The sequence below is a fragment of the Pholcus phalangioides genome, unplaced genomic scaffold (assembly GCF_987345545.1).
Source record: "Pholcus phalangioides strain wild (caught in Gottingen) unplaced genomic scaffold, Ppha-v1.0 ptg000008l_1, whole genome shotgun sequence".
Lineage (NCBI taxonomy): Eukaryota > Metazoa > Arthropoda > Arachnida > Araneae > Pholcidae > Pholcus > Pholcus phalangioides.
In genome coordinates this window covers 62948575-62967437 of record NW_028301601.1, presented here as the reverse complement: position 1 = coordinate 62967437, position 18863 = coordinate 62948575, and the positions used below count along the sequence as shown (strand labels likewise).

The 18863-nt window shown below is 32.1% G+C and overlaps 1 long non-coding RNA gene across 2 annotated transcripts in view; it reads right to left on the bottom strand.

The window, feature by feature from the left end:
* LOC149084734 (uncharacterized) overlaps positions 1-18527 on the bottom strand; it is a 28414-nt gene extending 9887 nt beyond the window's left edge. Inside the window, exons 1-2 of one of the 2 annotated variants that reach the window (XR_016193001.1) lie at positions 6634-18527; positions 3246-6465 (exon numbers count right to left, since the gene is read on the bottom strand). This is a non-coding gene — a long non-coding RNA (uncharacterized LOC149084734). Of the gene's footprint in view, positions 1-3245 lie in introns of both variants that reach the window. The other variant, XR_016193000.1, reaches the window with a different exon arrangement.
* Between the last annotated feature and the right edge of the window lie 336 nt (positions 18528-18863).

The following is an 18863-nucleotide window of genomic DNA, read 5'->3' as shown; positions in this document are numbered from 1 at the left end:
TAGGCACTCAGCTGATGTTTCACATATAAAAATATTATGACACATAAATCCAAATTCAAGATTATCAACCTTTATATCCATCCAGGTTACACAACTTTTACAGGAATCATTAATATGTTTAATGATATAAATATGTTTTGTATAATCTCGGCATAGGTAATTGAACATGCAAGTTTATCACTATCAGCCATTCATCAGTTTCATATACAGAGTGGGCAAAAAAGTCTGTATAAACTTTAAAAATGAATAAACACCGGAAAAATAACCGAAATAAAAAACGGTTTGCAGGGTTAGCATCGCTAAGTCACTGGAATTTTTCTAAGACAGGAAAAAAACTAAAAAAACAGCAGATAGGTGTGCTTATATGAACAACTTTGGCGGAAATATGCAAATGAGGCGGTTATAAGAAATTGCGCTCCTAATCCACAATCTGTTCACCATTGTGAACCGTGTATGTGGACCTGTTGCACTCTGCCGTTGCTGGATTTGTTACTCGCCTGCAATGTGTTATCCCCTGTGCTGATGGTCATGTGGAACACATACTGCTGAAATAAATGATTTGGAGGCAATCTGTTCATTATTTGCATATATATTTTTTGACCTATGTCAATCAGCAACCCCCAGCTGTGTTTTGAGTTTTTCTGTCTTAAAAAACTTCTCGTGACCTAGCGATGCTAACCCTGTAAACAGTTTTTTATTTTGGTTATTTTTCCAGTCTTGTGAATTTTTGTAGTTTCTACAGACTTTTTCCCACTCTGTACTTGACAGTCAGAGTTGAAAAAAAGGGGGGAAACAAAATCATAAGCATATAAAATTGTGAAATATATAGAAATAAAATCTTCAATAAGAACAAGCTTGTTCTTTTGAAATGAAAAATTATAATCTAGCTCGATCCATATTTTATACCGCTGGCTTTTAATTAGAACTTACCAACGACCTCTTGGTAAAACACAGTGTAGGGAACCCTTGGTTCCTTCTATATCATCTAAATCAGGGGTGCACAACTTCTGGACTGCAGGCCAAATGTGGCCGGCATAGGGGTTCTATCCAGCCAGCAAAATGATAATCATAAAAATAAGTATCCCCCCACAGAACACAATAGGTATGGCAGTTTGTGGCCAGGGAACGAAAATCAACTTATATATCTGACCAGTGGAGTAAAAACGTTGTGGACCACTGACCTAAATCAGAGGATTTCAACATTTTTGTTCAAATGGGACCTTTTCAATTACAAGACTGTTTCACGGAAACCATACAAATACAATGCCACAACAGGCAAAATGCTCAACGAGGTGGCTGAGAAAAAGATGCCCATAAAAATATGGATGTCTTATATTTCAAAAGTACAGCAACCCAATTAAAAATGCAATTAATAAAAATTATAAACAATATATACACGTGATAAAATATTATACAATGCCCATAAAGAATACTTATGGTTGTCTTATTCTAAGTATGGATAGCTTCTCGATTTACCCCAACATGTTTATCGCATTTCTTTTTAAACGTGTCAATTGTGTTACAATTTAATACCTCCGGGAGTAGGCTATTCCATTTATTAACAACCCTATTAGAGAAAAATTCCCTGCGACGCCATAACCTTGCATTGTCCCTTACCAATCGATACTGGTGTCCCCTTCAATATACAAAATGAATATTAAATCCACAAAGTATATATATGTTACAGTAAAAGCCTGAAGAGGTTTTACCAAGGCGAGTTGGTAAAAGCCCGAAATACTCTTGTAAACATTTTCATTTCGATCTTTACTGTCAAAGACTGTTTTTAATGAATCAATAAACCCATCATCAGCTTACTAGTTCCTGCTGCTTATTAATTAACTGGTAGTTATAACTGTGTTGAAAGTGAAATGAAGCGATATATAATAATTGGATTGGGTGAACAGCCGAGGAGATATGGGTTGTTGAATGTCGGACGAGAGAGCATGTCGAACACTCTGGTTTAGGTATCTATGTAAATAAATGTGATTATAAATTATTCACGTTGGCTCTAGTGTATACTTAAATCGTGAGGTATGTCTAGGAGGCCAAGCGAAGTATTAGCTATTTAATAATTATTAATAAATTAATTAGCCAACATGAACTTGTCAGTTCCTGATGCTAACTATGTAAGAAAATCATAAATTTAGCAATTAATTGATTTAAAGTTCATACTGTTCGGAGTAAACTAAAATGCTTGTTTTTAATTAATAATTGCAGTTATTTTTAGCCATTATAACTATTAATGGTAAACTAATTTATTATTATGGTCAGTTATTAATTATTCAATTAACTAAATTGGTTAATAATAATTAATAATTAATTATGTCATAAATAATAATTAAAAAATAATATGGGGGCACAACATAAAAGTTAACTTTTGATTCATTAAAAACTGGCTTTTACTGTTCGGAGTAAATTAATGAATTGATTAATTACTGTGGAACTAATAATTCGACGTTGGTTATTTAATTCACTTGTTAATTATTAATTCCAATTAGTAAATTTTATAATTATTTGTTAATTAATAAATGACAAAAACTATTAAGTTACATTAAAAAGGGGGCGTGACTTGATAAAAGTCAGAAATGAAAAAGTTCACAAGCGCATTTCAGGCTTTTACCAACTTGTCATGGTTTTACCATAACATATACACATGGGATGTGTACATCATTAATAACAAGACAAATGATAGAAAGGTTACAAAATGTTGCAAAACATGGAACACCACACTTATGCCAATCTCTGTGGCTAAATTTTTGTTTATTTAGTAAAAACTTAAAAAAATTCATTGAAATATTACTCACAGGTATTTTAAAAAGAAAACATGGTTATATATTTCACACACTCTCATTCATATGAACTTGAATAATTGGATCATACATGGGAAAGCCATTCAAAATAATGGCATATTGTTTGGGACCAGCATATGGTCATTTTTTAAATTGAGGATTTGTGAATACAAGCTGTGACTGTATTTATACTTGACAATTCTTGCATTTAATAAAACATAGATTTATCAATGAATCAAAAAAAAATAATGAAGCTGAAAGTAAAAAAAAAAAAAATGCAAAAAAAAAATCTACATCTTTAATGATGAGCAACTGGTGCTACATACTCTGCTGCCACTGTCTATTAATGATTTGAAGTACAGTAATTTTTATGTAGGGTGGAAGAGACAAAAATTAGTGAACACTCTGTTTCAGGCACTCGTATCAGAAAAATAAAATTGTTTTTTGGTTCCTTACCTATTGTTACTTACAGCTACTCTTTTGAATTTTTCCCCTCTGCAGTTTATCTGCCCCAATCTGAGTGATTCAAGAATCTTACCGCCTCATATGCAAATCTTTGTGCACTGAATACATGTGGTATCTGTAGCTGTCCTTTCGTATGAAGCCCTTGCCACAATGTTCACAGAAGAATTCTCGCTCTCCTGTATGAGTGGCAACATGGGTTTTAAAGTGGGATGGAAAATCACACACGTATGAACAAAAATTACATTTGTAACGGCCACTTTTTTTGCCCTGGTTCATAGCAATGCTCCTTCTTCTTTTAATACCCTGATTGGATGCAAAATCTATAAAATAAAATGAGTACTTTTCATCACAACCACTTAGAATAAAAATTTTAAATGACAGAAAAAAATTTTCTATCAAACAATTTACAAATGGAGCATGGACTAAAAATTCTTTATTCACTAACGAAATGATAAAAGTTATTTAACTGGCAGAAACATCAAAAATGAATACTAAGAATTGCATGTAGATAGATTTGCAGAAAAGAAAAATCATATATAATTGAAAAAACATCATCATTAATATTGTACTTAAAAAAGCAAAGGAAATACTCCAAACATTGAATTCCAAATATTCCATGAGAGAATCGAATGCGAGCACATATACTTCTCATAAATACATAACATGCACAGACTGATAAACAGGCAAACTTCGATTTAATGCATCCCTTTTCGCAAAACTTGGGCACTATAACTAATTTGACGTTATAACAAAGCACAGTTGAATTTATTGTAATCCCTACGTATGGAAGATATTTTTACTGAAAATTCCTGGCAATAAGCAGGAATGATGCCAAATTGAGGTTCAACTGAATCAATCTCAATCCATTTTAGAAACAAAAAAAAAGCTAATGATGAAAGTTTTTAGACTTCATACATAGGTTCTAAAACGACTCTACATTCATATATATTCTTCTCCAGGAGAGTCTCACAAAGACTAAACTTGACCGTTTAACGGCAGAATTCAAGTGTTTAGATTGATTTTTATAATTTTTTCCTTTTACTTTTCCTCCTGATCTTTCAGTTTAGACATAGCAATGGAGAAATTCATGAAAAAAAATTTCTCTATATTTTTTGTATTTGCCTATATCCATAGAAACAACATTAAAATTAAAAACAATAAAATTACATTGTATCCTTAATTAAAAATAGGTGATTTAAATAAAACTAAACTGATAGTATGTATGTTGAAGTGATAGAAATTTTTCGTTTGTAAATTAAATTTGGATTTTCACTTTTTTCAATCGAGAAAAATAAAGTGCTTTAATAATAAATACTTCTTTTCTTGGGGGGGGGGGAAGTTTTTCTGATTAAGAAAACATTAAAAAGTTGAGAAAGAATCTCTCTCAGACAAATTACAGAGATATTTTGATTTCCAGTGCAATATGCATCTAGATATACCATTTCCTGTTACATTAATGTATTATTTTAATTTATTCTTTTCACAGTTATTTTTAGGAGCATATTTACAAGTCTGATAAGTGAGTTATAGCTCACTGTGACAAGTTCAGAGAGGCGGAAAATTTCAGTAATTGGTGGTTGAGAACATTAAATCAGAACAAAGGAGGGCAACAAAATTTGAATAGCACACAGACAGCAAAGCCACAAATCCATCTCTGGCAATATTTATTTATAGATAGCACTTAATTTTATTATTTTTTTATTATTATTATTTTATTATTATATATAATAATTACTTAATTTTAACTTAAAATATTTTTTATTAATTAAATTTTTCTGAATTTTAATTTAAAAAAATTTATAACAGACGTCTGTTATAGACATCCAGACAACAGAGCCCCCCCCCCCCCCCAAGACAGGTTCTGCATTGCCCCTACCCGAGCAGAATATAATTTCATGTCAGTTTTTCCATGCAGAATAGAGAAATCACATCTACATATACTGTTCATAAAACAAGTTTCCTTTCAAGGATGCTATCAGTGATTGATAATCTTGGGTATATGAACACTTAAAAGCTTTATATATATTTTGCTTTACATAGCTTAAAGTTTTATATTTCCTTTCTGAAGACATATTTAATCAGAGGAAACAATTTTAAAAACTTCAAAATACAAAGCTACTGACGAAAAAACTTGTGTTTACCAGCTGTTAATGGAATACAATAACGATTATACAGGCATTTCAGCAACCAAGGTCATGCCCCTGATAAATGATTGCAGATAAACGCTAAGTAAACAAAGTCACGTCTTTGTCAGTTGCTTAAATGCGGTCACCAAGACTTTTCTATGGCTACTCTATGGGAATGACCACGACTGTCCTCGACTCCACGACTGAATGGGTGTTTTCCCTAACGGCGATGGTAGTCATTGACATCACGACTACATGAAAGCTCACGGAAAATTTAACTTTCTGTGAAAATCTGAGAAATTTTAACAAATCCGGAGAGTGGGAGGAAGGATAAAAAATCCGGAGTTCTCCCGCCTAAATCCGGAGAGTTGGCAGGTCTGTGATAGGTATACAGAGTGAAAATGTTTCATAAGTATTTTAACCGCTAATAAGATCAATATAATCAATCCTGTTCAGATATTAAAATATGATTGGAATATAAAATACTAAAATTAACAAAAACTAAGTTATCACAAAGTAAAATTGGGTAATAGGGGAGGGGCTAAAATACAAATTTCAAATTTAATAAGGACTAAACACTGTAAATACTTTTATTACATGCAATTTGAAAAATTAATTTACAAATTATTTGCAACGTTTCTAAGATCATTGATCTCATGTACGCATTTTCAGTTAGCACGTATACATATATAAAACTTCCTTTTTTTTTTGGTCCAGACATGGGAAGTTTATTATGTATTATACATGAAACACTGAAAGCTATACATGGCAGATTTTACTTCAGCCAACTCTCAAATTCCAAGTATCATCAATTTACGACGACACAGAATGTTTTGAATAAAGATGGTACTTCAAGCCTTGTTTTTGAATGAAACCTTTTCCACAAAATTGACATTTAAAATTACGCTCTCCAGTATGAGTGGCCATGTGTATACGAAAATGGGAAGCAAATTCACAAACATATGAGCAAACATCACACTTGAAACGACATTTTTTAGATCCCATTTCCTTAGCACCAGACTCTTCGGATCGCCAATTCGAAAAATCCAAACGATTCCTTGATTTCTGCGCCATTTTTCTACAAACTGAATGAGAAAAAAAATTAAGAAAAATCAGGAATTTTTAAAGGAATACGTTTGTTTTAGTTGAAACATATATATCCTACAAATAATCAAAGAATTTTTTGTTAAAAAGAAAAATTCTGTTTTTAAAAAAAATTATACATTAACAAAAATTTCCTATTCGAATCTTACAGATCTTCAATTACTCCATCTACGCAAGATATTTTCAAATCAACTATTTGTATCTCTCAAGCTTCCTTTCTCCTCACTGATTAACAGCAGTTCAGAAAAACCTGTGATCAGATTAAGCACCAGTCACAAGTAATCATCATCACTACAGATAAAACTGCTACTTTAGGCTACAGACATATTGTACATTCAAACTTACAAGAAAAAAAGTTTGGACAATTTTTTTTTATTACAACTAACTACACTAGAAGAGCTTACATACTTAAAAGTAAAAAAAAATTACATATAATTATACATAGAAACAAATATCAACAAAAATTTCTTTTTTTTTCTTCAAAAATTGAGAAACCTATCCATCAGATTCAACAAATATCTCCAGCAATTCATTCTACTACGATGTTAATATGAAAGTATATATAATAGACAGATATACATGATGTGCATACAATACATATGAGAATAACTACAAAGTTTCTGGAAAAGTTTATCCTGAGTTTGCAATATTTATCTTCATAAGATCAACACACAACCAGCGAAGCAACTGACATTTCTTCATGGACATACAATGTGATGTACAGCGTACATGTGATACTTCAGACCACTCTTTCGCGTAAAGCTTTTCTTGCACATATCACAGCTGAAACGAGGACCTCCAGTGTGGGTGATTGCACGATGTCGGGTGACTGGTGAATGAATAGTGGTAAATGAACAAAATTCACTAGATTGAAGTTTGGAATGTGAACCTGAGAAAGAAATGCGAAATTCACCAAACAAAAACTACTGACATCAGAATTTCAAATGAAACATAGGATTCAAAAGTGAGTGGACAAAAAAAAATTACAATCTGCAAATGCTAAGATGTAATAATAATAAGAGTACAAAATGAACAGATAAACATGATATGCACACTACACAGATGAGAATCAATACTAAGTGTCTTGGAAAAATGGTTATCCAGAGTTTTGAATACTAATCTCTCTATCAGATCACCAAATAAAGAAACCTATAGCAACCAACACTTTTTCAAGAACATACGATGCGATGTACAGCATACATGTGATACTTCCAACCACTCTTCCTCGTAAAACGTTTTTTGCACACATGACAGCTGAAAGGACGATCTCCAGTGTGAGTAATCATGTGATGTCTGAGATTTGTGGAATGGATGGTGGTGTATGAACAGTACTCACAAGAGCGAAGTTTGGAATGTGAACCTAAGAAAAGAAATACAAAATTCATCAAGCAATTAAAAACTATTGAAACCAGAATTTTAAGCAAAACCTAAGGACTTGAAAAATGAAATATTAAAAATGTAAAATTCCCACAAAAATTTAACTACTTTGAGGGGAAAAAAATTTGCCCTTACCTAATTATAATCCATACAGCATATAATTCCTGCATGTAAATTTCTAGGTTATCTGCATTGCCACTACTACTACTTAATTGTAAAACTAAACATGTGCAACTCGCACACATTCCTCTTTGGAATTTCTAACCAATTGGTACATGTTGGAATGCGTGTTTTGAGTTGTATGTGTGGCCCCCTTAACATACTGTGAGTGTGTGTAACGTAATAATATGAGAAGTTATGCTTGTTTCATGTTCTTGTCGGTGCAGTCACCTGTCTTCCTTATTTCAAAGTGAAGATGGTAACTGTTCGAATTTTTATATGTAAGTATCCTGTTTAGGTTTGCCCGCTGTCTGCAGAGACTTTTTCAAATGGAAGACTGGCTTGTATTCGTGACTCAAATTTAGAAAACAGCATAAAACCAGCTTCGGCCACCAACTACTGTGCCGTCAATGGGACTTGAACCAGGATCCTCAGGATTAGAGTCCAGCCGGATGACCACACGATGCACTGTGGCTGTACTGCCACTACTGAAATCTCAAGGAGTTGAAATGGATTTTTAGACACATTTTTTTTAAAATGATGTCAATTCTTTTATATTAGTATACATGCACCATCCTGTTACCTTAAATATTATTTTTTTTATGAGTCTTTCTAAAAAATATACATTTTTATTCTGACCATAATGACCTGCCTGAGAAAAATTTACTTTGACTATCATTCTAATTAATTTGAAAATGAAATCATTTTTTTTCAAAGAAGAATAGAAGAATCACAACAAGCTGATGAAATACTATCATTATGGAATAGGTTCAAATTTTCTTCATACAATGAACAAAAAATGTACCCCCCCCCCCTCGTATTTAAGAACATTATTTCCTACTAACACAAGCAAAAATAAATAAAACTCATCAACGTTTTCGTACTCTAAGGTCATTCTCGGACTCAAACAGACCTCCATTTATAGAGGTTATCTCTACTTATTTGGAAAATTTATACATAAGCGCACAATAACATTAAGTTATTCTTACGGAAAACAAATGATACAGGAAAAAAACAAATTAGCGTTATACAACTTTTTATTCAAATCGAAACATTTAACTTCTTTGGCCATAAATCAAGTACCTTCAGCAATAAGATATATTTTGTTAACTCATATAAGTCAAAAGGACGTGAAAAAATAAATAAAATACAGAGCATTCATTTAACAAATTAGTAGTTCACTGGTTTCTTGAAATTACTAACATTAAAACTGTAAAAGAAAATCAAATCACTTTCCTGTTCATTACAAATATGAAAATCTAAAAATATATTTGAACAAAATTGTTATAAAATGCCCTTGCATCCAACACAATCATAGCACAAAAATTTACGCAACCAATAAATTCTTTAAAATTTCAAATAACAACAAAGATGAACATGGCTGAATTTACATTCAAAAAACATTCATGGAACAGTTTGATATGCAAATATCTTCGCTGTTAATCATTCATCTTACTGAAGAATACATAATATGACCAAGTCTTGGGAGATTGCACATAAGAAATGTCACAAAAGAACAAATGAAAGTAGTCCAATGATTTGCCCATAACTTAAGGCCCTGATCACTTCCTGTGAGAACATCTGAAGAAGTGTGTATGGCTAGTGTTTGAAATCCAGGATCCTCATGGAGTGGCCATTGTTCAAAGTCTGACAAAGAGTGAAGATGCTAGAAGTCAGACTTGGATATATACATGAATGAATAGCTCAAAGAGAATCAGGGGTCTGTCCAGCCAAAATTCAGGTCTGTTGTCCAGACCCTTAAAAAATCCCAGGTCTGAAACACAGACCCTTCACAAAATTCGAAATCTGAAAAACAGACCATTTACAAAATACAAATTAATGAAATCATAAATTTGGCATTTCATTTCTTTTGTGATTAATTGACTAGATTTTGCTTCCCACAAAATTAATGACCCTTTTCACAAAAATAAGGAAAAATTTCACAAAAACATACTCCCCTGAGAATATCGATACAGATATTCAAACAATAGATCCTCAAACACTAACTATACTCGATGCTTGCTCAATTTTACAAACCTCCAATTTATGAACCGACATATTTTTAAAACTACTCCTTTGGTTCTAAAAATATGTCATTTTTTTAACATCTTCCCCCATTTACAAACTAATAGTTCAAGTTTGTACGAGTTCATAAAAATGTTTGTCAACTGTACTGTTCAACCACGTGATCAAGAGGGTCTGACTTTGTAAAGGAAACAAATAGAATTCATTTGAAGTATAATATCTTTCACACTTTAATCTTCCTAATGTAGTGGTTCCCAAAGTATGGGTTGCTACAGATTCTCCAAAATAAAAACATCCACGCAAGAAATTTATTTCAATTTTTTGCAACATCAGTAAAAATATCACTCTACTCAACTGAGCTGCCAACCATACAAGTATCATATGATGTAAATTTATCGAATTCTACAAGTACAATAATCAATATATCAAGTTAATACTTTTGCAGGGAGACTCAAAAAGAATCATTTGATTTCAAAATTATACGTGTTATTAAAAATTAAAAACACGGAATAAGTAATATGTGAATGCAAAGGAGAAATGGTCTACGTTTTATGAAGAATATGAAGTTCTTTTGGTAAAGAAATAAGATGGCGTCTAATTAATAGGAAACTCTGCATTCTTTTGTTTTCAAATGCCAGCTGCTAATTACCTTTCAGAGTAATCCTGAGCTTATTATTTGGCATGTCTTGAGGAAACAAATGTGTTATGAACTGAAATGAATGAAATTCTGGCTAGGCTACGTGGGTAGTTTCAAATTTCAAAACAAAACAGTTCTATCAAATAAATATTGAAAAATAATTTGCTTTTCATTCACCATTGATTACATGCTTCATGGTGTATAATCTGTGTAATACACATGGGCAGACCAAAGTAAATTAAGAAAGTGCCATCTCCCTCTTGAACGGGTTGGTTATCACTGATTATTGATTTGAGGCCATTTTGCCTGTCTTGCCTAGCCAGTTGGTACTGGTAGGATTTGCAGTGTCCGGTTTACTATTTTTTCCTGTATGCCCATAGGGATCAGTTGGGGTGCACCAAACTGATTATCCTTGATTGCAAAATTTTAAAATTGAGGCAAACAGGCAACCTGGAAGCACTTTTCAGGACAGCACATTTATCAGCAAAAAATAGGGAGTTTTTAAGGAAAACTGGTCCCCCCCTATCATAGCTGCAAACTTCTGAAAATGAAAATTGGGGAGATTTTCGCGCGAACCCATATTTTATGCTAAAATCACTCCCTAATAAATGCGAAAGGGATTTTTCCAAATAAAATAGGAATTTTCGACACATAAAAGTTAAAGCATAGGGAATAAAATCCCTACTCAAAAACTGAGGTCAAATTAAAATAGGGATTTCACACACATGGAAGTTAAACCCTTGGGAATAAAATCCCTATGCAAAAAACAAGTGAATTTTGAGGCCAAAACTTCCAAAATGGTGATCTAAAAAAATAAATAAATATTGTGTTTGATCAGAAACGCTGTGAACAACTATTCTGCGTAAATGACCCCAAAAATCATCGGAAGATGAAGGGAAAAACAGCGTCAATTTTTGAAGAACACTGACTTTTTGTGACGCTTGCTGTTTTTTTTTTTTTTTTTTTTCATTTCATTTCACATAACTAATGATGACAGTCTTTCCATGACTGATGTTTATGTCTATAACACAACTTGTACAAAAAGGAAAAGTCAGCCCTTTTCTGGAACATTTGATGAAAGGAAATTCATCAGAATCAGTATCTTTAAAATAGATTAAATATGTTTTTGCTTATCAGTATTCATGTTTTGTTATATCGCACGTACATAACTTCAACAAAAGAAATTTTGACCATATGCACGTAACTATAATCTTCAATTACTATCCAGGACTATTGGCTGCTAAGCTATTTCCCGGCACGATAAGACAAACAACTTTCTTGTTACCATTAGAGGGTTTGTAAAACTTCCTTAAAAAGGGAATTTCCCCATTTACAACGTTTGATGTCATTTCGAAAATAGAAAAAAAAAGGTTTCCTGCCCCACAAGAAATTCCTTAGGGGTTGTTTTCATAAGTGGGGATTTTTTTAAATGAAGTAGAGACTTTTTAGGGACAATTAGGGATTTTTTATGCTTTTCGTAAAAATTCGGGAGATTTAAGAAATTTTCGGCAGGTTGAAGGATGAAGCTAAAATTTGGGAGACTTGGCAGCTATGCCCTATGTAAGGGAACACAGATAAAATTCTTGTCAAAAGGGGATCACACTTCCAAAAGTCTGGGAACAACTGACCTAATGAAATTATCCTTAAGTTAGTAATTCCTTGCATGTAATTTCACTCAAATTAGTTCATTAATGAAAATAATGTTAAATCCTAGTCCAGAATTTTGGTCCAATCCATTAATTTTTGGTCCACCTAGTAGGTAGAAATAAAAGTTACCAGCCTACTTTCCAGAATTTGATTTTTTTCTTCTTTGCAGCATATACACAATATAAGACTTGTTTTTCTAATAATCTTACCAGTATTGATGAAATATTTTGCTAAACTTGATACACACACACATTATACTTCATGATCGACAAGAGATATCTTTCAAATTCATTGATAAAATTTATATTAGTATAAAAAAAAACTTGTTCTCAACTCAAAATTATAATAATTTTTTCAACAATTTTTAACGATAGCAATACTTTGCAAAACACACGTGAAATAAGACATACATTAAACATGTCCGAAATATAAATATGTAATAACTGTGAAACGTTCACAATTGGTCATTTCTTTTTCTCAGCAAATTTTTCTTCACTTTTATTGGATTACTGTGGTCATGAGAAGAATAGGAATGACGAGAAAACATATGATAGGTATGACTTCGTCTCTCTATAAATCGTTTTCCACATATCTCACACACAAATCTACGATCTCCGGTATGAATAGCTTCATGTCTCTTAAGTGTTGTTGAATGAGTTGAGCCATAAGAACAAAAATTGCATTTATGAAGCTTTTTTCCAGAGGTGGTACGAATTTCGCTGTTCCCAGATATATCCAACTCATCCACAAATCCTGGAAAATAAAAATGACTCGACATTTAACTGTTTACAGGTTATTGGACTGAGAAGATAAACTTTTTTTAGAAAAAAAAATTTCCCTTTAACTTGTGAAAATAATACTTCATTGAGTGATGGGAACAATATTACACAAAACATAAAACAAAGTACTAGAGTGATGTGGTTTCTGATCAGCAGGGGCAAATTTGCTAAATCAAATATACTGATAGACTTTTACGTTAAAATAAATTATTTTTAAATAGAGCACAAAGACATTTTTCTGAACCAAACATTCAAAACATTCATTTGATCAAAGCATTTTCCAAAAACAAAGTTTAATTTTATACAGGAGCAAAAGTGAACTCAGAGTTGGAGTGGCTCATTGAGGCACTCCAACTCTGAGAATGCGATGTTTCTGAAACAAAGTACAGTATATTTGAGAATAAACAACAGTAAACGAAAACAAAATAGTTAGCTATCTCAGATCATTTTTCATTGTTTATTTATTATCTGCATTCTTGACTTGACTTCAGATTTTAAGATTTTGTATGCTTATCAAAGCCAATTATGTTTTGCTAGCAGTATATTTTTTATCTAAAATAAATAAATGTTTCTTGTGATAATAAACATGCATTTATTAAAGACAGAAAAACTATTAAGAAAAAAATTTTTTACAAAATTAAATAAATTTTCCACTTGCATTAGCCAGCATGCTGAGAAGTTCGAATCACAGATTACCAATAATTCTCAAACATCAATTTTCTAAGAACAAAGATTGATTGAGTTGACTGATTTGAACCTTGTCTGTTCTCCAGATTTTAGAATAATTTCTGTTTTATGAACTACATTGAGAGAATTTTAGTTTTATGTTTTAATTTGCTACCACAAATCTTGATACATTAAAAATATTAGATACTAAGCATAGTTGTTCATGTAGATTAGATAAGTTAAATGGAAACATAAGAAGACTGCAAGGTATTTTATAATCCTTTATTGTCACATATGTAAAACTGAATTAGAGCAAAGAATTTCAATGCAAAACATGGTGTGTTAATACAAAAACAACAGACACTTCTTCAATCATGAACATGCAGATACAGTATAGGACTGACTACACTTAAATGAATCAGTTAAGTCAAGCACTACAACTTCAGCTGCAACGCCAAAAAAAGGAAATGTCTTTACAGGAATGAATTAATTTTAAGTCCAAAATTTTTTTGCAAACTAGAATTTTTTAGAAATTACACAGAGGAATAACTCACACAATAACACACGAGGTGCATGTATGGTCAAACTGCATTACTTATTAAACAAATGACATTAAATTAGATAAGTAAATGCTCAATTTTAATTATTGTTATCACATTGGCCAAAGTGAAAACCCTTATTCTATTCTGAATTACTTATTAAAAACTTGATACAAATTTGTATTGGTCTTTTGAATGAATTCTGTGATCCTTATTAAATCTTGCTTTTTCCAATATGCCAGGAATCGACCAGACTCCAACATTCAAAAAGCTGGGGTTCCCAGAGTTTTGCAGCATGCTAACTAATGCGGGGGGAGAATACAGGAATAGGAATGATCAAATATAATAAAAGAACACTTCAAATCGGAATACATTTCCAAAAAAAAAAAATTATCATGTACAGTGAACTGTAGGTTGATTGTACAGAGTTTATTCATTATCTATTGAATGAAGTGCCATAACATGATATCTGTAATTCCATTTTTCATAGAATCATTTTCCACAAATTAAACAAACAAATTTTTTCTCCCCAGTATGAATTGCAACATGTCATTTTAGCTTTGAGGGATATGAGGCAGTGAATAAACAAAATGAGCATTTTAATGATTTTTGATTTTCTTTCTGTGCTCTCCCAGCATGTGTTATTACCATACCTAAGAAAAAAAAATTAATATTCACAATCTAGTTTCTTTTAGATTGTATTTTTTTATATTAGCTTATAAAAGCAATGATAAAACATTGGCAGTTACACTGATACAAAGAAGTGAATTGCAAAGTTGATGGTCAAATGATTTTAATAAGACACAATTACTATTTTGTTTAGGTACGATAAAATCTCGCTACAACGATACTCAACAAAATTATAAATTTGATCTACAATGACATTTTTGATTAATTTTTTTTTGAATTGCCTGTAGTGGAATGTTAAAATTCCTCCAAAAAAATGATATCCCATCCATGATAAATACCACTATATAAAGGCATTTTTCAATGAAGTTTTGGAATCACTATATTTTTCCGTGTAGTATGGTAATTCTCTTCACAGGAGCAAGACTTTGATTTAGATGAGATGTTATCAATAGTATAAATTTGGTGGCATGTCTTGGTCTGCAGAGTATCCTTATATCAAATTTTCACTGTATTTTTCTTCACATAGCATATCTATCAATTACAGCGTTTGACAAAAATCTTCATTGGATTTCTGAACATTCTCAAAATAAAACTGTCGTAACATAAATACTAATTTGAAATATCTTTACAAATGAAAGAAATGAGAAGATAGAATGAAAGTATTCAAGATTTATCACCATAGATAAATTTTGTTTTTTAAAGGGAAATAAAACTATGCACAAAGACACTGTAGAGAACTCAATTTTTTGTATGATATAGAAACTACAAATCAAATTAAATGATATAATGTTCGGAAGTATTTACAAATCATCACAAATTTGTTTCATGATCAATGTATTGACAGTATATACTATTTGACAAATTTCTAAAAGCATTGTAAGCATACAAAATAAAAATTTATATAACTAAAACTTCTGTGTTAATCTGAGAAATTGAATTTTCTGGATGTTATGCCGAAACTAACATTTCGAAAGAAAAGTGATTTGTCTCCTTCAGGAATCGAACCTGGGTCCCCCTTGTATACTGGGCAAGTGTGCTAACCAATACACCATAGACACTTTTCAATTCCTTATAACACGCATTAGTAACGTGAAGCGCTAAGTGGAGACATAGCAGCCTCCCCTTAACTACAGCAATTTTTGCTCCAGTTGGCATTTTTGTATTAAGATATGGTATTTTTTCTGCCCGAAATGTACTGAGAAATTTGAATTTTCTGGATGTTATGCTGAAACTAATATTTGGAAATTTTGTGTTAATCATATAAAAAATATAATTGGACTAAAAAATTAATTTCCAACTAAGTTTCTTGAGAATTGGTCTTCACAATCATGATGAGAAAATCTCTTTAAACGAACTTGTTCTGATGAATTGCTATGACATGATAGTTACAACTTCTTTTTTCTATGAATCCTTTACCACAATATGAACACAAGTATTTTTTCTCTCCAGTGTGTGTGGCAACATGTCGTTTCAGTTTCGATGGATATAAAGCTGTGAATGGACAGAATTTGCATTTTAGCAATTTCTGATCTTTCTGTTGCATTCTACCAGCGAATGCTGTTACTATACCTAAGGGGAAAAAATCATAATTTACAGTCTCAAAGTTTCAGACATGGATTTCTTTGAGTAAAGCAAACAAAGTAACACTATTTATTAAGGAAATGTAAAATATTAATCATTATATTCCGAATTCATATAGAATGATTCTGTTTCAACAGAATCATTCATAATTTAATAAGCTTTACATCATTTCATTATCACAAAATTATAGGTTCAACCATCATTTTTGAAGTATCACTTTGCATCAACAGTTGCAGATTAAACATTAGATCCTGAAGCAATCATTGTCAAAGAATGCTGCTCATTAATAACTTTTAGATAAATGAAAACTTAAGATTCAGTTAAATGGTGAATGACCACTACAATTGCAACATGAAGGTGCTTTAACAAGACATTTGAACAAAAAACAAAAACAATATATGCACATAAAGGGGAAAAAATTCCTACACAACTGACACAGTCTTTTGAGTTATCTACCAAAATAGAATACTGACTTCAAGTTGTTTGAAAAACAGTCAGCAATATTTCATAGACTTGAAAATATTATGATGAACAGCCATAATATGATATTCATAATCCTGTTTTTCTACGAATCCTTTTCCACAATATGAGCACAAATATTTTTCCTTTCCGGTGTGCGTAGCAATATGTTGCCTCAAATGAAGTGAATATGGAGCCACATAGAAGCACATTTTGCATTTTAATGAGCTTTGATCACAGTTTCCTTTCTGCGCAGGATGCTTCGTCATAAAGTCTATGAGGAAGAAAAAACTAACAATAGAGTTCTTAGTTTTACTATGCATAATATTATCAAAAACATTTAAGAAATATTGGAAGTCTAAAATTTGTAGAACTATTAATTAATATTTAATTCACCCTAATCACTTAATTTTAATGAAGCCTTTTAGAATATATTTATATTTACGACGCCAGACAGTCTGGGAATTGGGTCGAACCTTTATTTAGAAATGAGCAAATCCGTGTATAGAAATAGGTGAGGCACCTATATGCAAAGGTGTTACTTCTAACGCCTTGTGCAGATGTTCAGAATTGACCCTGCCCTTTGGGCAGTGAGGAAAGCCAGACGGATTTTATATGTAGACATCTGGGCGGTAGCGAGATTCCAGTAGGAGATTCTAGATTGGGACTCAAAGGGGGGAAGTGTTGTTTAGGAGACCGGAACCAATGAGAGGGAACAGCAAGAGATAGGATGGGAAAAAAGGTGATTGAAAGAGGCAGAAGGAACTAGGTTTTGATTAGTGGTGGTGGTGGCCCCTTTTGGTTGGGAAGACTGATGGATCAGCAGAAAGAGCGAAAAATTACCAAAAGCTTGGGGAAAGTCTTGACCTATTGTTTTCTCTACTCCTCTCTCGCTCAAGGAGTAGTAGCATAAAATATATGTACTAATTTGTATACAAGTGTGGAATTTAAAAATATCCTCGTATATACATTGTTTGTTATAGCTGTAAATAAATAATGTTTTAATCTGACCTGAGGACATGATTGATTGATTCATACATTGGCAGAAATTGGTATTACACGTATACGATCATGAGCCAGCTTTAAACGCTGAGAGCAGCTCTGGGACAGAACCTTTGCTTTAGATCATAGTCTCCCAAACTTTTTGTTCCATCGCCCCCTTCATCAGAAATTTTTTTCCTCTCATCGCCCCCCCAACTCAAGTAAACCTATAGGATCCTATGTTAAATCAGTAGGTTCTATCGCCCCCTTGGACCATTCCATTGCCTACCAGGGGGCGATATTGCCCACTTTGGGAAACACTGCTTTAGATCCTTCAGAAAAAGCACTTCAACTTTTGATGTGTAACTATAACAAATTAACTCGTGTTTTATCTGTGTGTGATACCTTCTATAAAAATGCTTAGAACATATTTCTCTACTAATATTCATATACAAAACTTGACTACTCTGTATCTAGATGTAGTTTTCTGATTCAGCATTTTTGAAAGGAAAATTTAAGTAAAGAAACAATAACAGAAAAATGAAGGGGAAAAAATTCACAAAATATAAAGTTACCTTTCAAGTAATTTTAAAAAATTATACTTTATCTTAATTATAACACAATACAAATACATAGGCAAAAGCACAACCACATAGCTGAAAAAAAGATGCCCATATGAAAAAAAGATGCCTATAACAAATATGGATGTCATATATTTCTCAGATACAGCAACCCAATTAAAAGTGAAGTGCAATGGTAGGTAATGTCTCTAGGGGTCTAGGTAATGTCTCCAGTCAAGGACGAACTAAGCCCCAAAAAAGTGGAGGAATCACTTTAGGTGAACATGAAGACACGCTCTTAAGAATGAAACCAAGCACTTTGTTGCACAGCTGAATAGT